Here is an 18,818-nt window from a genome sequence, read left to right as displayed (position 1 = left end):
ACAACATGGCAACCTAGTATCCCAGACAACAGGGATCTTTGGAGACAGGGGAAGTTGAGCATTCAATACTCTCATTCTCCCAAGGCCACGTGAGGCAGGGGTCAAGAAAAGGGCATTATTAAAGTACCTAACAACAACAAGATTTTCCAATAATGATGATCCGGGATAACTCAGAGACGAAGAAAGGGAAGTTACAATTGCTGCATCCGTTACAACAAAATATATGGTAAATAATTATGGGACTTTGCAGCAACCAGATTAAAAACCATGGAACTATCTTGTTCCAGGCCAAGTGAGTCTTGGAACAACCTCAGTGCTAACTTTGGAAGAAGCTAAGAGTTGGATTTTTTTTTTTTTTGATATGGAGACTGCAGTTGTTATATGAGCTGAAGAAGGAATAAGAAATAAATATAGGCTAAGACTCCTAAATATTAGCAAGAGAAAAGACATTTACATTCCTGTACCTTGGATCCTCCCTTAGGAAAGCATAGTTGAAAGCATTTCAGATAGAAGTGCTGAGTAGAGAACAGCTGTCAGTAAACTCTTGCTTTTACTGAGTAGGAGCCAAAGTCTTAGAAACTCCCAAGGTACCTGCATAGGAAAACAGTAGACTGAGCAAGCCCACCAGAAATAACATCTTATACTTGAAGTATAACTTTACACTTCACAAAGTACTCTCATGCCTCTGTCTCATCTGCTCCTCAAGAACTTTCTGTAGAGAGAGCCAGCATTTTTATTCCCCCCTTATAAACAACTGAAGCCCCCCGAGGCTAAAAGATTTGTCCCAAGTCAGACAGCTAATCGGATCAGATGCTAATCTTACACCTGGGATCTGAACTACTTTTGTCGTCACCACCCTGTCTATTGGCATCGCCAAGACATCTTTTGGCCTACTAGAGCAGATCAGACTCTGAAGTCTGGCATCTGAACTACTTTTGTCTTCACAACCCTGTCTCTTTTAGCATTGCACATATATCTCTTTTGGTAACTCTTGTCTCCCCTCACAGCTAAACTGCCCAAAAGATTTTTCCATGTTGTCACTTTCCAAGGTTTCCTCCACCCGCTCTACTGCTCCACGAAAATCAGGCTGCTCAGTTGCCTTCTGGTGTCTTGACGCCGTGGGAATTCTCAGTTATTTATCTGACTTGACCGCTTGACAACACACTTCTCTTGCAGTAGACAGAATAATCTCTGCTCCTCAAAGACATCCAAGTCCAAGAATCTATGAATTCTGGGTTCAATTACAATTCTGGGTTCCAATTACATTGCAAAAAGGAATTAAGGTAGCAGATGGGCTTAAAGTGGTTAGTAACAAGGCCTGTAGTTAGAGACGTTATTCTGGATTATCTGGAGGGACCCACTACAATCACAAGAGTCTTGAAAAGTAGAAGATGACGGGAGATGAGGAGGAAGAGGATGATGTACCGATGAATGTGGAAAAGGCACATGTTTGTTTGGAACAAAAGCTGAAACAACTAATCACCAGGAGACTTACACTAGAAGGAATATGAATGGAAATTCTTTGAGCAGATGGGAAATGGAAACAAGATGAAAACCCATGCAGAAAAAGCACCAGAAATGGTTAGCCTACGGGTAAACATGTTTAAAACTTCTTATTGTTTGTGGCTGATGCAGTGGAATATAGGTTAAGCCTCTGCCTGCTGTGCTGGGATCCCATGCAGGTGACTGTACAAGTGCCTGCTATTCCACTCCCAATCCAGCTCTCTGCTAATGGCCTGGGAAAGCAGTGGAAGATGGCTCCAGTGCTTGGGCCCCTGCACCCACATGGGAGACCTGGAAGAAATCCCTGGCTCCTGGCTTTGGATCAGCTCAGCTCCAGCCATTGCAACCATTTGGGGAGTGAACCAGCACATGGAAGACCTCTTTCTCTGTCTTCTTCTCCCTGTATGTAACTCTGCCTCTCAAGTAAATAAATCATTTTTTAAAAAATTCTTGTTATTTGAATCTCATTAAAAAAATTGTATTGGGGTATATGGGTTGGCCAAGCAGTTAAGATACCAGATAAGATGCCCAAGTCCATATCAGATTATCTGGATTCTGACTCCAACTACGTACTAATACAGATTCTAGGATGTGGCATTGATGGCTCAGGTGTTTGGTCCTGACCACCCATGTGAAGGTCTGGATTGAGTTCCTGGCTCCTGGCTCCTTTCCTGGGCCCAACCTGAGTCATTATGGGCATTTGAGAAGTGAACCAGTAGATGGGAACTTTCTCTGTTTATCTTTTTCTTTGTCTTCCTGAATAAATAAATGAACAAATAAATGAATTAAAAACAGTTTTATACAATGTAGAACATGTGAAGAAAAATGACAATAAGAGTATAAAGTCATGGTTGGTGCTATAGTGTAGCATGTAAAGCTGATGCCTGCAGTGCTGAGATCCAATATTGGCACCAATTCAAGTCCTGGCTGCTCCACTTCTGATCAAGCTCTCTGCTGTGGCCTGGGAAAACAGTGGAAGATGGCCCAAGTCTTTGGGCACCTGCACCTGTGTTGGAGACCTGGAAGAAGCTCCTAGCTCCTGGCTTTGGATGGGCCCAGCTCCAGCCATTGCAGCCATTTGGGGAGTGAACAAATAGATAGAAAACCTTACTCTCTCTTTCTCTCTCTCTCTCTTCCTCCCTCACTCCCTCCCTCTCTTTTTCTGTAACTCTGCCTTTCAAATAAATAAAATAAATCCTTTTAAAAAATGTTTTTGACAGGCAGAGTGGACAGTGAGAGAGAGAGAGACAGAGAGAAAGATCTTCCTTTTGCCATTGGTTCACCCTCCAATGGCTTCCGCGGCCGGCGTGCTGTGGCCGGCGCACTGTGCTGATCCGAAGGCAGGAGCCAGGTGCTTCTCCTGGTCTCCCATGCAGGTGCAGGGCCCAAGCACTTGGGCCCTCCTCCGCTGCACTCCCGGGCCATAGCAGAGAGCTGGCCTGGAAGAGGGGCTTCCGAGACAGAATCCGGTGCCCCAACTGGGACTAGAACCCGGTGTGCTGGTGCCGCAGGCAGAGGATTAGCCTATTGAGCTGTGGCACTGGCCATAAATCTTAAAAAATAAAAGAGTACAAAGTCAAGAGGGGAGAAATGAAAGCATACTCTTGAAAAGCTCCAATACTACATTACAAAGAAAGTAGCCTTTAATAAGTTCAAGATATATAACATCAAACCTAATGTAATCACTAAATAGCACAACAATGAATAATACCTAAAAGCTAATCAACGAGGGGCCTGCGCTGTGGCGCCGTGGGCTAAGCCTCGTCCTGCAGCACTAGCATACTATATAGGACTGGTCCTAGTCCAGGCTGCTCCATTTCCAATCCAACTCTCTGCTGTGGCCTGGGAAGGCAGTGGAGGATGGCCTAAGCATTTGGTTCCCTGCACTAATGTGGGAACCTGGAGGAAGCTCCTGGCTTCTGGCTTCAGATTGGTGCAGCTCCAGCCATTGCGGTCATTTGGGGAGTGAACCTTCCTCTTTGTCTTTCCCTCTCACTATCTGAAACTCAGCCTCTTAAGTAAATAAAATCTTAAAATGAAAACTAATGAGGGAAATAAAATAGAATCATAAAATATCCCATATTAATCTGAATGCAGGCAAAATGATAAAAATGAGGTGCGTGAAGGTGAGTCAAAAGAAGACAATAGCAAGGTAGTAGGTTTAAATCCTACTATATTATATTAATAATTAGATTAAATATAATAGGTCTATAATGGAATAGGACAGAAAGACTCCCCTAAACCCTCTCACATATGACTGACTGATTTTTGATAAAGGTGTCAAGATGATTCATTGAAGAAAGGACAATCTTCAATGAGTAGTGCTGATAGAAGTGGATAGCCACATGCTAAACAGTGAAATTTAATCTTCACCTATTGCTACATACAAAAATTAACTCAAAATAGATCAAATATCTGAACGAAAGAACTAACACTGTAAAAACTGAAAAAAAAACCCCTTCACGACATTTGGTTTGATGATTTCTTGGACATGACACAGAAAGCATAGGAAATAAGAGAAAACTGAACTTCATCAAGCTTTAAAACTTTCGTGCACTACAGGAAAACACACAAAGGGGAAAATATTTATAAATAATTATCTGATCAGAGATTAATATCAAATTACATACCTATCCATATATCTATGTATGTGTATATAGATATATGCTCTAAAAATTACAAATAGAAGGCAAAGGTTGTCAAATTGCATTGAAAAGACCAAAATGTCTTTACGTGTTGCTTATAAGGAACCTACTTATAAAATACACAAGGAAGTTGAAAACAAAGAGATTAAAAATATATACCAAGCTAACACTAATTCAAATAAAACTGAAGTGGGTATACACATATCAGACAAAATAGATCAGAGCAAAGAATATTACCAAGGCCTGTTACTTTTCTATGGGTATGTTAACAGCAGCCACAAAATTAACAATACTCTTTTGTTATGTCATAGTGTCTGTAAGTCAGGATCCTACATGCCTTAGCTGGAATCCTTGCTATGTGGGTTTCTACAGCATGATCTCTTGCCTCCTGACAGCCATAAAGGGAGAAAGAGCAGGATTAAGCAAGAAGGGCACTGTAATCACGTGTAACAAAATTATGTCATTATACAGATTTGCACATGTGTCACAGTTGCCATATCCTTCTATTGGCTAAAAGCATGTCATAGGTTCTACCAACAGACAAGAGGAGGTACACACAAGGGCATGAATTCCAGGAAGCAGGAAACACAGGGCTCCTTTAGAGAACATTCATCACACCAGGGCTAATCATGGTGATTTCAACATAATAAATGGACAATTAATGAAGAGGATACAGCAAACTTTATGAATCAACAACAGAGCTTCAAAATACATGAGGGAAATACCATAGAACTATAAGGAGATTCAGAAAAATCCAAAGTTATCTTTGAAAATTTCAATAACTCTCCCTCGATTATTCATTAAACAAGAAGACAGAAAGTTAGGAAGGATATATAAACATTTCAATAGCTCTATCAACCAACATGACTTAACTGAAATATATAGAGCACTCCCTTGAACAATGGGAAAATACACATTCTTTTCAATGGTTACTTAGAACATTTACCAAGACATACTTTATTTTGTGCCATAAAACAAGTCTCAATAACTATGAAAAGATTCATTGTACAAAGTATATTCTCTGACCACGGTAAAATTAAATTAGAAATTAATGAGAGGGGATTTCCGAAAAACCTCTAAATATGTAGAAGCTTAAATAACATAACATACCTTTATAAAGAAACTAATTTATGTACAGGGGAAAATCAAAAGAGGGGAATAGAAAATATTTTGAATGGTTTGAAAATGAAAATTAAGAGAAACTTGTGGTCTAGAAGGTTAAGCCTCTGCCTGCAATGCTGACATCCCATTTGAGTGCCAGTTCACGTCCTGTCTGCTCCACTTCTAATCCAGCTCCCTGCTAATGCACCTGTGAGAAGTAGATGAAGATGACTCAAGAGCTTGGGCCCCTGCACCCAATGGGAGACCCAGACAAAGCTCCTGGCTCCAGATTGGCACAGCTCCAGCCATTGTAGTCATTTGGGTAATCAACCAGCAGATGGAAGTCTCCTCTCTCTCTCTCTCTCTCTCTCTTTTTCTCCCCCACCTCTCTCTCCATCTCTCCCTCTCTCCCTTCTCTTTCTGTATCTCTGCCTTTCAAATTAATTAATTAATTAATTAAAAAAGAAAATGAAAATTCAACATGTTAAAAAATTTGTTGGGGGAGGTGTATGGCATAGCAGTTGAGACACCGCTCAGGACACCTACACGCTGTATTGGAATTCCAGGATTCAATTACCAGCCCAATTCCCAATTCCAATTTCTTGGTAATTCACACACTGGGAGGCAGCTCCTGGCACTGACCTGGCCCAGCTCTGAATGTTGCAGGCATTTATGGGAGTGAGCCAGCAGATAGGAACACCCTCTCTCCTCTCTCTCTCTCTCTTTTCCTTTCAAGTAATTAAAGTAATTTTTTTCAGTTTGTGGGATACAGTACTTAGAGAGAAACTTACAGCATAAAATTTATATACTAAAAATTAAGTCTCAAGTCAATTATCTCCACTTCTACTTAAGAAATTATAAATATATAATGAAAAGCAAAGTAAACAGAAAAAAGTAAACAACAAAAACCAAAGTGGAAAAGAATACAAATAGAAAATGTAAGTGTAATTATTAAAGATCACTAAAACCCAAAAATGGTTCCTTGAGAGAATCAATAAAAGTGATAAGCCTATAAAAAGATTGATTTTTTAATAATGTGTGGGAGAAGAAGACAATATCCATCAATACCATGAATGAGAGATATGACATCACTAGAGACCCCATAGGATATAAAAGAATAATAATGAAATATCATAAAAAAAACTTGGGGCCCCGCCTAGCGGCGCCGGCACACCGGGTTCTAGTCCCGGTCGGGGCGCCAGATTCTGTCCCGGTTGCCCCTCTTCCAGGCCAGCCCTCTGCTGTGGCCAGGGAGTGCAGTGGAGGATGGCCCAGGTGCTTGGGCCCTGCACCCCATGGGAGACCAGGAAAAGCACCTGGCTCCTGGCTCCTGCCATCGGATCAGCGCGGTGCGCCGGCCGCAGCGCGCCAGCCGCGGTGGCCATTGGAGGGTGAACCAACGGCAAAGGAAGACCTTTCTCTCTGTCTCTCTCTCTCACTGTCCACTCTGCCTGTCAAAAAAAAAAAACAAAAACAAAAAAAAAAAAAAACAAAACAAAACTTGGGGCCAAAAAATTCTACAGATTAGGTGAAATGAATAAACAGTAAGAACTCTACATGAATTCTTCCAGAAAACTGAAGAGAAGAGCATCTTTTAAACTCATTTAATGGAATCTTTACTCCTACACAAAAATCAAAGGCATAACCACAAAAGAAAACTACAATCAATATCCCCCTTAAAATAGATTCAAACAGAAATTCTTCAGAAAACTGTATTAAATTCAAGAGTGTTAAAAGGCTAATACATAATGACTAGTGTGGTTTATCCAAAGAATGCAAAGCTGTTTGATCATTTAAAAAATCAGTAAGTCCTTGTACTTCATTTTATCTACAGATCAAAACTAACCAATACAAGAGTCTTCAAAATGTTCCTAGAAAAGATATATTATGAAAAAATTAACCATGGATTTTACTTTTTTAATGAAAATAAACTTATTTTTTAATTCCATTTTCCCATGAATTTTTAAAGAACACTTGTGTGATTATCTCACACTAAAAACATTCGGGGTCAGGCATTTGGCACAGAAGCTAAGATGTCACTTGGTTTTCCTGCATCCCATATCAAAGTGCCTGTGGCCAAGTTCCAGCTCCACTTCTGATTACAACTACCAGCTAATGTGCACCTTGGGAGGCAACAGGTGGTCGCACAAGTACTTGGGTCCCTATCACCCATGTGACAGATGGAATTCCTAGCTCCTGGCTTTTGCCTAGCCCAGCCTCAGCTGTTCCAGGCTTTTGGGGAATAAATAAACAGGTAGAAGATTCTCTCTCTCTCTTTGTCTCTCTCTCAGCAGGTGGAAGATCTCTCTCTCTCTCTCTCTCTCTTTGTATATATATCTTTCTGTCTCTCTGCCTTTCAAATAATTTTTTAAAGCATGCACTAAAATCCAGCATCCACTCATGATTTTTTAAAAAGCATCAAACCAGGAAAAGGGAACCTATTTAATGAGATTAATGCGTTTAAAAAATCTATAGCTAATGTCATACTGTGGCAGACAGTATAATTTCCTTCTAAATGCAGGGACAAGGCAAGAATGTCTGCTGTCATAATTTTATAGTATTAAAATAATGTCTGCAAAGATAGTACTAGAAATGCTTAGCAAGTTGCAAAATAGAGATCAATACTGTTATGGGTGGAATTGTGTCAGCCAAAACTTAAAATGAAGTACTAATCACCAGCACCTCAGAATGTACCTATATTTGGAAATGAGGAATGTAAAGAGGTAATTAAGTTAAAATGAGGTCATAGGAATGGGCTGTAATCCAATCTGACTTGTATCTTCATATGAATATGAAATTTGGAATTTGGACACAGACATGTGCATACACAAAGGAAAGACTGTGTGAAGAAATAAGGAGAAGGCAGCCATAATCATAATCCTGGATTTCTCCAGAACTGTGAGATAAGAATATAAATTTGTGTTGTTTTAGTCACTAAGTCTGTGTCATACTTTGTGACAGGAGCCCTAGCAAACTAATGAAAATACACAGAAAGCATTTTTAGTTCTATATTATAACAAGGATAAGTTGGAAAAAGCAAAGTCACTTAAAATAGATCAAAATATGAAATAAAATGCTTGGGAATAAATCTGCAAATGTGTAAACAGTATACCTTGAGAACTCTAAGGTATGCAGAGTAAAAGGATGACACAGTGTTCACAAAGGAGAAGGCTTAGTATTGCTAAGATGCCATTCTCCCCAAATTGATCTACACATTCAATGTATCATGAAAACGTAAGCCTTCTGTTCTCCAGAAGACACTTCTAAGAGAAGGAAAATACAAGCCATTGATTGGAAAGACATTTGAAAATAACATATGAAAAAGAATACCCATGGAGAGGAATCTGATAACATCCAATAAAATGCATATTTTTAAATCTTTGAAACAACAACCAAGCCTCAACAACCCAACCTCATCTCAAAACTTATCCCAGATCAGGTCTAGAAAAATTAGGAAAAGGCTAATGCATAAAGTCATGTGTTACAGTATCAGAAAATTTAGAACATTCCAATTCTTCTCATACTATTCAAAACAATTGAAAGGGAGGGAATCCTCCCAAACTCCTTCTATGAGGCCATCATCAACTTAATTACAAAACCAGAAAAAGATACAACAGGGCCACTGCTATGGCTAAAGCTGCTGCCTGCAGTGCCGGCATCCCATATGGGCACCAGTTCAAGTCTTGGCTGCTCCACTTCCAATCCAGCTCTCTCCTATGTCCTGGGAAAGCAGTAGAAGATGGACCAAGTCCTTGGGCCCCTGCACCCAAGAAGTAGAAGACCCAGAAGAAGCTTCTGGCTCCTGGCTTCAGATCAGCTCAGCTCCAATTGTTGTGGCAAATTGGGGAGTGAACCAGTGGATGGAAGACCTATTTCTCTCTCTCTCTCTCTCTCTCTCTGCCTCTCCTTCTCTCTGTGTGTAACTCTAACTTCAAACAAATAAATCTTTTAAAAAATAAAAGAAAAAGTTACAACAAAGAAAGTGAACAATAGACCAATATAACTGATGAACATAGATGCAAAAATCCTTTTAAAAAGTACTAGCTAATTAAATCCAACAACACATCAGAAAGATCATTCACCTGATTCACTTGGGATTTATCTTTGTTATGCAGAGATGGCTCAACATACACAAATCAACAAATGTGATACATCACATTAACAGATACAAGAACCAAAACCGTATGATTATCCCAATAGATTCAGGAAAAAATATAATATTCTTTCATGATAAAAAACTTGGGTACAGAAGCAATATTCCTCAACACAAAGCAATATACAACAAACCCACAGTCAGCATCATATTGAATTTGGGAAAAGTTGGAAGTATTTCCACTAAAATCTAGAACCAGACAAGGATACCCACTTACACCACTGCTCATCAATATATTCCTGGAAGTTTTAGTCAGAGCCATTAGGCAAGAAAAGGAAATCAAAGGGATACAACTTGGAAAGAAGGAAGGGAAAACGTCCTTGGTTGCAGATGACATGATTCTATATATGGGGGACTTCACTAAGAGACTATTGCAATTCATAAGAGAGTCTGGTAAAGTTGCAGGATAAAAAATTCACACACAAAATCAATAGCCTTTTTATGCATAATGCTTCAGCTGAGAAAGAATTTGTAAGATCAGTCCCATTCACAATAGCTACAAAAAATGTAAATGCTTTGGAATGAATTTAACCAAGGAGGTGAGAAATCTCTACAATGAAAATCATAAAACATTACAGAAACAAATATAGGAAGACATAAAAAATAGTAAAATCGTCCATATTTGTGGATTGGAAGAATTAATATAATGAAAATATCCATACTACCAAAAGAAATTTACAGATTCAATGTGATCCCAATCAAAATACCAGTAAAATTATTCCCAGATGTAGAAAAAAACTGATGCTAAAATTCATATAGAAACAAAAGAGCCCCCTAGGAGCTAAAGCAATCTTAAACAACAAAAACAAAGCCAGTGGCATCAAAATACCAGATTTCAAGACATATTACAGGGCAATTACAGTCAAAAGAGCCTGGTACTGGCACAAAAATAGACATGTAGACCAATGCAACAGAACAGAATCCCAGATATCAAACCATACTGGTACAACCAATTAATCTTTGCCAAAGAAGCTAAAATCAAACCCCGGAGAAAGGATAGTCTCTTCAACAAAAAGTGCTGGGAAAATTGGATCTCTGTGTTCAACAGTATAAACCCCACCCTTATACCTTGTACAAAAATCCATCCAAAATGGATCAAGGATTTAAATCTGTGACTTGATAGCCCCAAATTACTAGAGGAGAACATTGAGGAAACTTTGCAAGACACTAGCATATACAAAGATTTCTTGGGAAATACCCCAGAAGTACAGGAAATCAAAGCAAAAATAAAGAAATGGGATTACATCAAGCAAAGAAGCTTCTGTATTGCAAAGGAAACACTTAACAAAGAAGCCACCAACAGAATAGGAAAAAATATTTGCAAACTATGCAACCAATAAAGGATTCACATCCAGAATCTATAAAGAGCTCAAGAAACTCAACAACAAAACAAAAAATCTAGCTAAGAAATAGGCAAAGGGCTTGAACAGCCATTTTTCAAAAGAGGAAATTCAAATTGCTAACAGACACATAAAAAAAGCTCAGGATCACTAGGCATTAGGGAAACGCAAATCAAAATCACAGTGAGGTTTTACCTCATCCCAATTACAATGGCTCTCAACAGAAATCAACAAATAACAAATGCTGGTGAGGATGTGAGGAAAAAGGCATCCTAATGTACTATTGGTGGGAATGCAAATTAGTACAGCCATTGTGGAAGACAGAGGAGATGTCTCAGAAAGCTGAAAACAGATCTTCCATATGACCCAGTCATTCCACTTCTGGGAATTTACCCAAAGGAAATGAAATCAGCATATGCAACAGTTATCTGTACACCCATGTTTACTGCAGCCCAATTCACAATAGCTAAGATATGGAATGAACCCAGATGTCCATCAACCTATGACTGGATAAAGAAAATGTGGTATATATATACACTATGGAATATTGCTCAATCATAAAAAAGAATGAAATCCCGTCATCTGCGACAAAATGGATGCAACTGGAAACCAGTATATATTACTGAAATAAGCCAATCCCCAAAAGACAAATATCATATATTTTCCCTGATCTGTGGTAACTAACAGAATGAGAATAAAAAGTAATGTATAATTATTCGCATTACAAACTGCATAAAATTATTCCTGTGCATAAACTGTTGAGAGGAAATAGCTTAAAGTCTAAATGAACTTAATCACTGTCATGTAACCACACAGGAAATATTCAGATGTTACATTGTCATTGGTCCTATTTCATTCAAAGACTTATGAATGACTAATTGACAAAAAAAGAAAATTTAGAATGTACTTCTAAACTTGAATGTCCACAAAATTCATATTTAAATTAGACAATACTTAGAAATAAAAAGATAGAAACGATATCCAGGACCTGAAAATTCAATAACAAGAAAACAAATAATCCCATGAAACTAGAATAAATGTATAAATAGATACTTCACCAAAGATTTACAGATGGCAAGAAAGCACGTAAAAAGATATTCGACATCACTAGTCATCATGGACGTGCACATTTATCCCACAGTGGGACTAGACACCCATAGGAATGGCTGAAATGAAAATTAAACTGGCCATACCAAGTGTTGGCAAGGATGTATAGAGCCCATGTAACTTGCACACCCTCCACGCAGAATATAATCTGGTACACTTGGTCTTGGAGAACAGTTTGGCAGTTTCTTTAAAATGCTAAACATACACTTATTTTAAGACTCAGCCATTCCATTGTTAGGTATTTCCCCACGAGAATCTGAACCATACATCCATACAAAGAATTACAAGTGATAGCTTATAGCATCTTATTTGAAATAGGCACAAACTGTAAACAATCCAAATCTCAAGTCACAGATAACAGATTGACAAATTGTGGCATTCTGTTACAGTGCAATCCTATTCAACAATGAGAAAATGAATTCTTGATATAATGACAATATTTCAAAATATCTCGTAGAAAGAAGTCAGAAAAAAGGAATATATATACTGTATTTCCATTTACTAAATTTTTTCCAAAATATAAATAAATCTATACAGATAGCACATCAGTTTTTGAAAGAGGTAGGGGAAAGGTAAAAGTAAAAGTTTACAAATGAGTATAAAGAAATGTTTAGGGTGGGACTTTATTCTTGTCATTGTGGTGATGGTTTCATAAATAATATAGCTGTTATGCATATACAAACTTTATCCTTCAACAAGTGGAGCTTATATGTCAATTTTATAATCCAATAATGCTGTTGAAAATTTGTGATAATGAAACTGAACCCCATAATGTCAGGCAGGACCCAGCTTCTTGTCTGCCTCCCTTAGCCCAACGTGTCCTTCCTTTCTTACTCTTTATCAAAAGGAATTCACCTATCCAGCTGAGCTTACACGGTTCTAATCACCAAGCTCAAAGAATCATTTGCTTCTCCAATAGATAAGTTCCTTGATGATCAATCTTCTCCTGGGAGTGATTTGTGTAGAAGAATTCCAGGTCTGGGCAGAATGTAACTGTCACCTTCATGTACCCCTAGATGAACCAGAGCCCACCTAACCATCATAAATTCCCTATAAGGCACAGCATCGCTGACCAGTCAAAGGAAGGTCTGAGCTCCACTGACCTTGGGCCCTGCACCCGCATGGGAGACCAGGAGAAGCACCTGGCTCCTTCCTTCGGATTAGCGTGGTCCACCGGCTGCAGCGGCCATTGTGGGGTGAGTCAACGGTAAAGGAAGACCTTTCTCTCTGTCTCTCTCTCTCACTGTCCACTCTGCCTGTAAAAAAAAAAATCCACATCTACAACATTTATGAATCCTATGTGGAAGAGGCCTTGCTCACCCTTTAAGTAGAAAAGGGTGATTAAGGAGACAATACTCCCATCCTCAAGGAACCTGCCAAATAGATCGATCTCTCTCTCTCTCGCTTGCTCTCTCTCTCTCTCTCTCGCACACACACACACACACACACAATCACACACATACACACAAACTATAGAATTAAGCAGTATGTGATTAAAAAAAAGAGAAAGAGAGAGTACAAATAAGCACACTGTTGATTTTGTGGCTCTGGGTTTGGCTGACAAGATGATTTCTGCAAAACAGTTAGTGCAGTAGCTACAGCAGAGTAAGCGCTCCATAAACAACATCTATTTTATTGTGAGAGGTAGAAGAGTCAGAGCAGCAGTCTATGGAGAGTCTCTTCTCCCAGGACAGCATGCGAGGACCAAGCCATCTAGGCAGGCTTGGAGCCTCCACAGCCTCTCCAGCCACACAGTACTAAATACTCAAAATGTATGAGTGTCTCCCATATCAAGCGCAATCACCAGCTCATCTTGTGAATTCTAGTGTCTCCTACGGGTCTTACTTACGGGGGGAGGGTTCTCTTCCAATGCATCTACTGCCTTCCCCCCAGAGTCCCAAGACCTCTTATTTTATGCATCCGGGCCACTGCTGTGCACCTCACTGAGTGAGGTTTAGGAATCCTAGCAGTAGGAATGCACTCTCCCCAACCTGATCAACTCAGAGGTAAGAGGTGTCTGTCCAGTCTGCAACCTGTGCACCAGCCCTTTGTAACTAAGCCAGGTGACAATACTACGGTCTCGGTCCCCAGCCTGGTGCAGGTTTGGATGGGAAGGAGGGGAAGAAGGTGGGAGGGCAGGCAGGTGGAGTATGCAGGAGGGCAGCATTGAACAAGTGCTCAAGGATTCTGCTGTGAATAAACAGACAGGAGCAGACGGAGGCGGACATCCATGAGTGAATGCATGGCCCATGCTTTGAGGTTCTTATCCACCTGCTAAGTCTGGATCCCTCCCAAGACTTCTGTGACCTGCCATGGTACCTCACATCATGTTTGTGGATGTTTGCCTGCTGGCCTTTTGGCTTCTGCTCAGGAAACGGTTCTGCAAGGCCTCACTGCCCCTTCCAACCACACAATCCCAGTGGCCAACAAAATGCAGCTGAACTCATGGGCTCCATTCCATGCCAGAGAATTTCTCTCTTCCTTTTGGCACTTCCACAGGCGCCAAACTGTGCTGCTAGCTTGGGGTTCAACAGCTCACTGCTTCTTTAGTAATAGATTTCTTGCCATTTTTTTTGTACAGCTTATGATGACAATAATAAAATAAGGGAACTGGCCAGCGCCGTGGCTCACTTGGCACCCCGAGTTCTACTCCCGGTTGGGGTGCCAGGTACTAGTCCCGGTTGCTTCTCTTCCAGTCCAGCTCTCTGCTGTGGCCCAGGAGGGCAGTGGAGGATGGCCCAGGTGCTTGGGCCCTGCACCCGCATGGGAGACTGGGAGGAAGCACCTGGCTCCTGGCTTCGGATCGGCACAGCGCCGGCCATAGTGGCCATTAGGGGAGTGAACCAACGGAAGGAAGACCTTTCTCTCTCTCTCTCTCACTGCCTAACTCTGCCTGGCAATAAACAAACAAACAAATAGGGAACTGAGTCTGGCCCACAGCTGGTGAGGTACCATCTACTGGACTCGAGCTAACACTGCACAGCAAACAAGAGGATGAGGAGAAGGCCTAGATCCTCTCTAGAACCACATAGTCCCCTGCTGGAGTCAGGAAAAAATAAGCGAACGATGTGAAGTAACACGGAAGCCTGCGATAAATCCTGCAGTACCGTCTTCTACGAGTCAGAGAAGCTCTGGGATAGAAACGTCCTGGAGAGAACTGGAAAACTCGACCCTGACCCTGAACTGGCCTCTAATTCATCAAGGTCAGAACAGACCACCATATTGCACCTGAATTCACACTATACCCACCGTGCTTCTTACCAGCAGTGCCGAGACAATGCCGCACCTCCACAATTCTCAGTGACTTGCTTTTTCTTATTAGCTGACTTTGCTGGTTATCCACTGGATGGTCACACACAACCTGAGAATCTATACACACACCCCACAAGATCTTACCCACAATTGTCAGCCAACTGTTTATTAAGAATCCCTAACAACCACTATTTAGAACTTTCTGTTTATCAGAGGATTTCCATTTATATGACTTTATCTCATGCTCTTCTTTAAACAGAATAGCTATACTTAGCCACTGGAGACCCAAAACTCTACCCTAACCCAGGATGGCAACAACAGAAAAGCAAGTGTACAACCAACCTCAACACTGCGATACCTAGGAAATCCCGGCTGGCCTTCAAAGATCACTTTGTGTTTTGCAGTCCAAACATCAGGCTAGAAGGAAAAGAGAGGTGGGAGGCCAGGGAGGGAGAAGTTTTTATTTGTTTCTTTATCTCAAGCCTATTGACAAGAGAAAAGTTTGGGGCTCAATAAAAATGCTAAAAGGAAAGAACTGTCTCAGCCTCCCAAGCCAGTTGGGGCAGCTGTCTATAACCTGGCATGCAGATCTTCCTGGAACTCCAGAGCCGGGGCTGACCGCAAGGAAATCCAAGACAAGAGAGGAAAACACTTCAGGCACAGCTCCAGAGTCCCAGGGTCACTGGCACCCCCCACAGAGGCCCAGCAGGGAGCCTGGAGGAGAAGGCAGGGGGCTGAGGGTCTCATTAACACCCCGGAGGAAGAGGGCGGCTCCTTGGGAGCTGGGCCCAGAACAATTACAGGGTGGCCGAGACGAATTCAAAGGGGAATGATGATGGATTCCCCTCATATCGGGAGCAATCAGCATAATTTATTTCCAAATCAGCAGCGAGGCGCGGAGGCATGCATGCCTGACGCATGGGCAGGCCGTGTGACAGAAATTGTTTTTTTAAGCAGTTGCCCTCTAAAGATATTCCCCTCTCCCTGACACCCAGGATAATGAAGCGTTGATTATCTGTCAGGCCTGTGAAATCAGGACTTCTCATTGAGGATTCCGGGAGCCAGTGGGACCTACCCCTCTCCCAAGTGATCTCATTTTTTTTGTCCTCTGTGGAAGGAATCACTCTTTGTTCTCTGGACTCTGGCCTTTGCCTCTGCTCTTTGGGAACGTCTCTGTTTCCTGCCCTTTGGAGAATCACAAAGTCTCTCCTACATCCATTCTACAAAGCTGAGTTAAAACGTCACTGAGTGCGGAGAAACGAATTCTGAGCAGAGAGTCAGCCACTGCAGAGGGCAAACAGCCCACTGCTGACACCCTGGGTGCAGCCTCTCCGGGGCCATTCTCCTTGGCCAAGTTGCCCGCTGCAAGGTCTCGGGACGCAGACAGAGACGGAACGGGCAGAGACTGATGGGGTCTGGCCATCCTGCAGCACACATCATCTGCTGTAAGACAGTGGGCTCGGTGGCAGCGAGGCGGCGTGGGCGAGATAAGTCGCCACTCTGAATTCAAGTCAGGTACCTGTTAGTGTCATCATTGATTGTCTCATGCTCACTGCTCCATCTAAACAGTGACTTGTATAAGGACTGTGACTGGAATGAGAAGACCTATCCGAGAATCCATGCACCACTATACCACTTTAGGCTAGTCGGATCTTTCAGACAGATTTCATTCATTCATTTCTTCGATAAGTAGTGTTTACATTAGCCAGGGAGCTTTGAGGGATAAAAAAAAAAAAAAAAAACAACATGAATCTAAAATAAATTCTGCCATCATGAAACCTGAATGCACAGCTGATGGGAAGAGCCTGTTAAATGAAAGACAGTGGTTAATGCTGCAAATGGAAGATGTTGACGTTTTACTGTTCCTGTTCCCCCAGTGGCAACTGGGGACGTTTTGTACGTAGACTGTGCTCAGTGTTTGCTAATTGATTAAGCTGTCCTGACCTTGGCAGAGAGGCTTAAAATATTTTCTGGCAGCAAAGGAGAAAATATATCTATCTAGAGAGTGTGGATTAAAAATTCCATTGTACCAAAATGAGCAGCCATGCTTTAAGACTGCTGTTCTTTTCCCCCAAAATAATCCCATGGTGCTGAGGGACCACCTCTATTGCCGAAAGCGTCCCCTAGGAGAAAGAGCAGCAGTGTTTGGAATACTAAGTGGGCACCCGGCAGCTCTGCAGCACACTGGCCAGCAAGGCTGCTCAGTCCGAGCCGGAGCCTGAAACGAAGAAGCGGCGTAACTCGCTCCCTCAAAAACTCACTGACACAAAATAATTTGCTCCTTTGGCAGCATGCTATTTGTTGCAATCAGCTGGAACAATGTGATAAATCTCTCATTACACTCAAGAAACTACTAAATCTGTTTTACTGTCAGCCAAGTGACACGGCAACCAGCAAGGGGCCATGAGCTGCCACTGGACTGCCTGGTGCAATGGTGGGAGAGAAATTCCATCTCTCGGGATTTTGCTGCTCCTTCACACGGGGAGAGAGTGGCGATGGTGGGCTTGTGTTTGATGACGGATGGGAAATTTGCCAAGTGATCTTCCACACTGCCAGCACTGCTGGGAACAACCAAAGTACCCTTCCATTGGATTCTTTCTAATTTTTAAATTTTTATTAATATAAAAAGAACAGATCTCATAAACTTCATAGATACAATTCTAAGAAGACAACCATATGTCCTTCCCTCCCTGCCTCCCTGAATCCCCCTTCCTTTCTTTTTATTTCCCTTAATTTTTGCCGTAACATAATTTCAATTTGCCTTATAATCACAAGCTTAAAGCACTGCTGACCATCACATTCAACAAGTAAAAAGTAGAAAGACCACTGTTCCAAGGAATAAAGAAAAGGGCTAAAACAATAATCAGATCATAAGATGTGTTTCATTCTTATACATTTTTTGCATTCTATATTAACTATAACATATCAGAGAAAACATAGTTTGTCATTTTCATTTACAATGAGTATTGATTCTAAAACAGCGCTCTTTTTCCCAACCTTATTGAAATATTGTTGATAAATAAGAATTGCATATATCTAAGGTGCAAAAGATGATTGAGATGTATTTACCACAATCAGATTAACTAGTATATCCACTACCTTCCATAGCCATAACGTTTTTTGATGAAAACATTAAGATCTACTCTCGTATCAGATTTCTAGAATACTATGTGATATTATTAACCGTCCCTCTGCTGTATAGACCTCCAGAATTCATTCATCCTGCATACCTGAAATTCTGCACCCTTTGACAACATCACCCCATTCCCCTGGTTCCTCAGCCCAGACAGCCACCATTCTTTTCCTCTCTACTTCCGCTAGATCAATTGCCTTAGATTTTACATATAAATGAGATCATGCAGAATTTGTCTTTGTGTGTGTCTAGCTTGTTTCCCTTAGCATAATGTGCTCTGGGATCATCCACGTTGTCCAAATGGCTGGATTTCCTTCTTTAGAAAGGCTGAATCATGTTCCATTATGTATATGTGTTTATCTACACATCCATCGTGGACACACAGGTTGCTTCCTTATTTTGACTGTCATGAATAATGTCACCATGGGCATGGCATGCAGATAGCTCTTTGACATGCTGATTTCATTTCTGTTGGATTTATACCCAGAAGTGAGACTGCAGACTCATCTGATAGTTCTAATTTTCATTTTTTGAGGAATCTCACGCTGTCATCTAAATGGCTTTATCAAGTTCCATTACCACAA

Source organism: Oryctolagus cuniculus, chromosome 7 (assembly GCF_051225735.1).
Source record: "Oryctolagus cuniculus isolate XC-2025 breed Fujian yellow rabbit chromosome 7, ASM5122573v1, whole genome shotgun sequence".
Lineage (NCBI taxonomy): Eukaryota > Metazoa > Chordata > Mammalia > Lagomorpha > Leporidae > Oryctolagus > Oryctolagus cuniculus.
Note: the sequence above shows the minus strand (reverse complement) of the source record.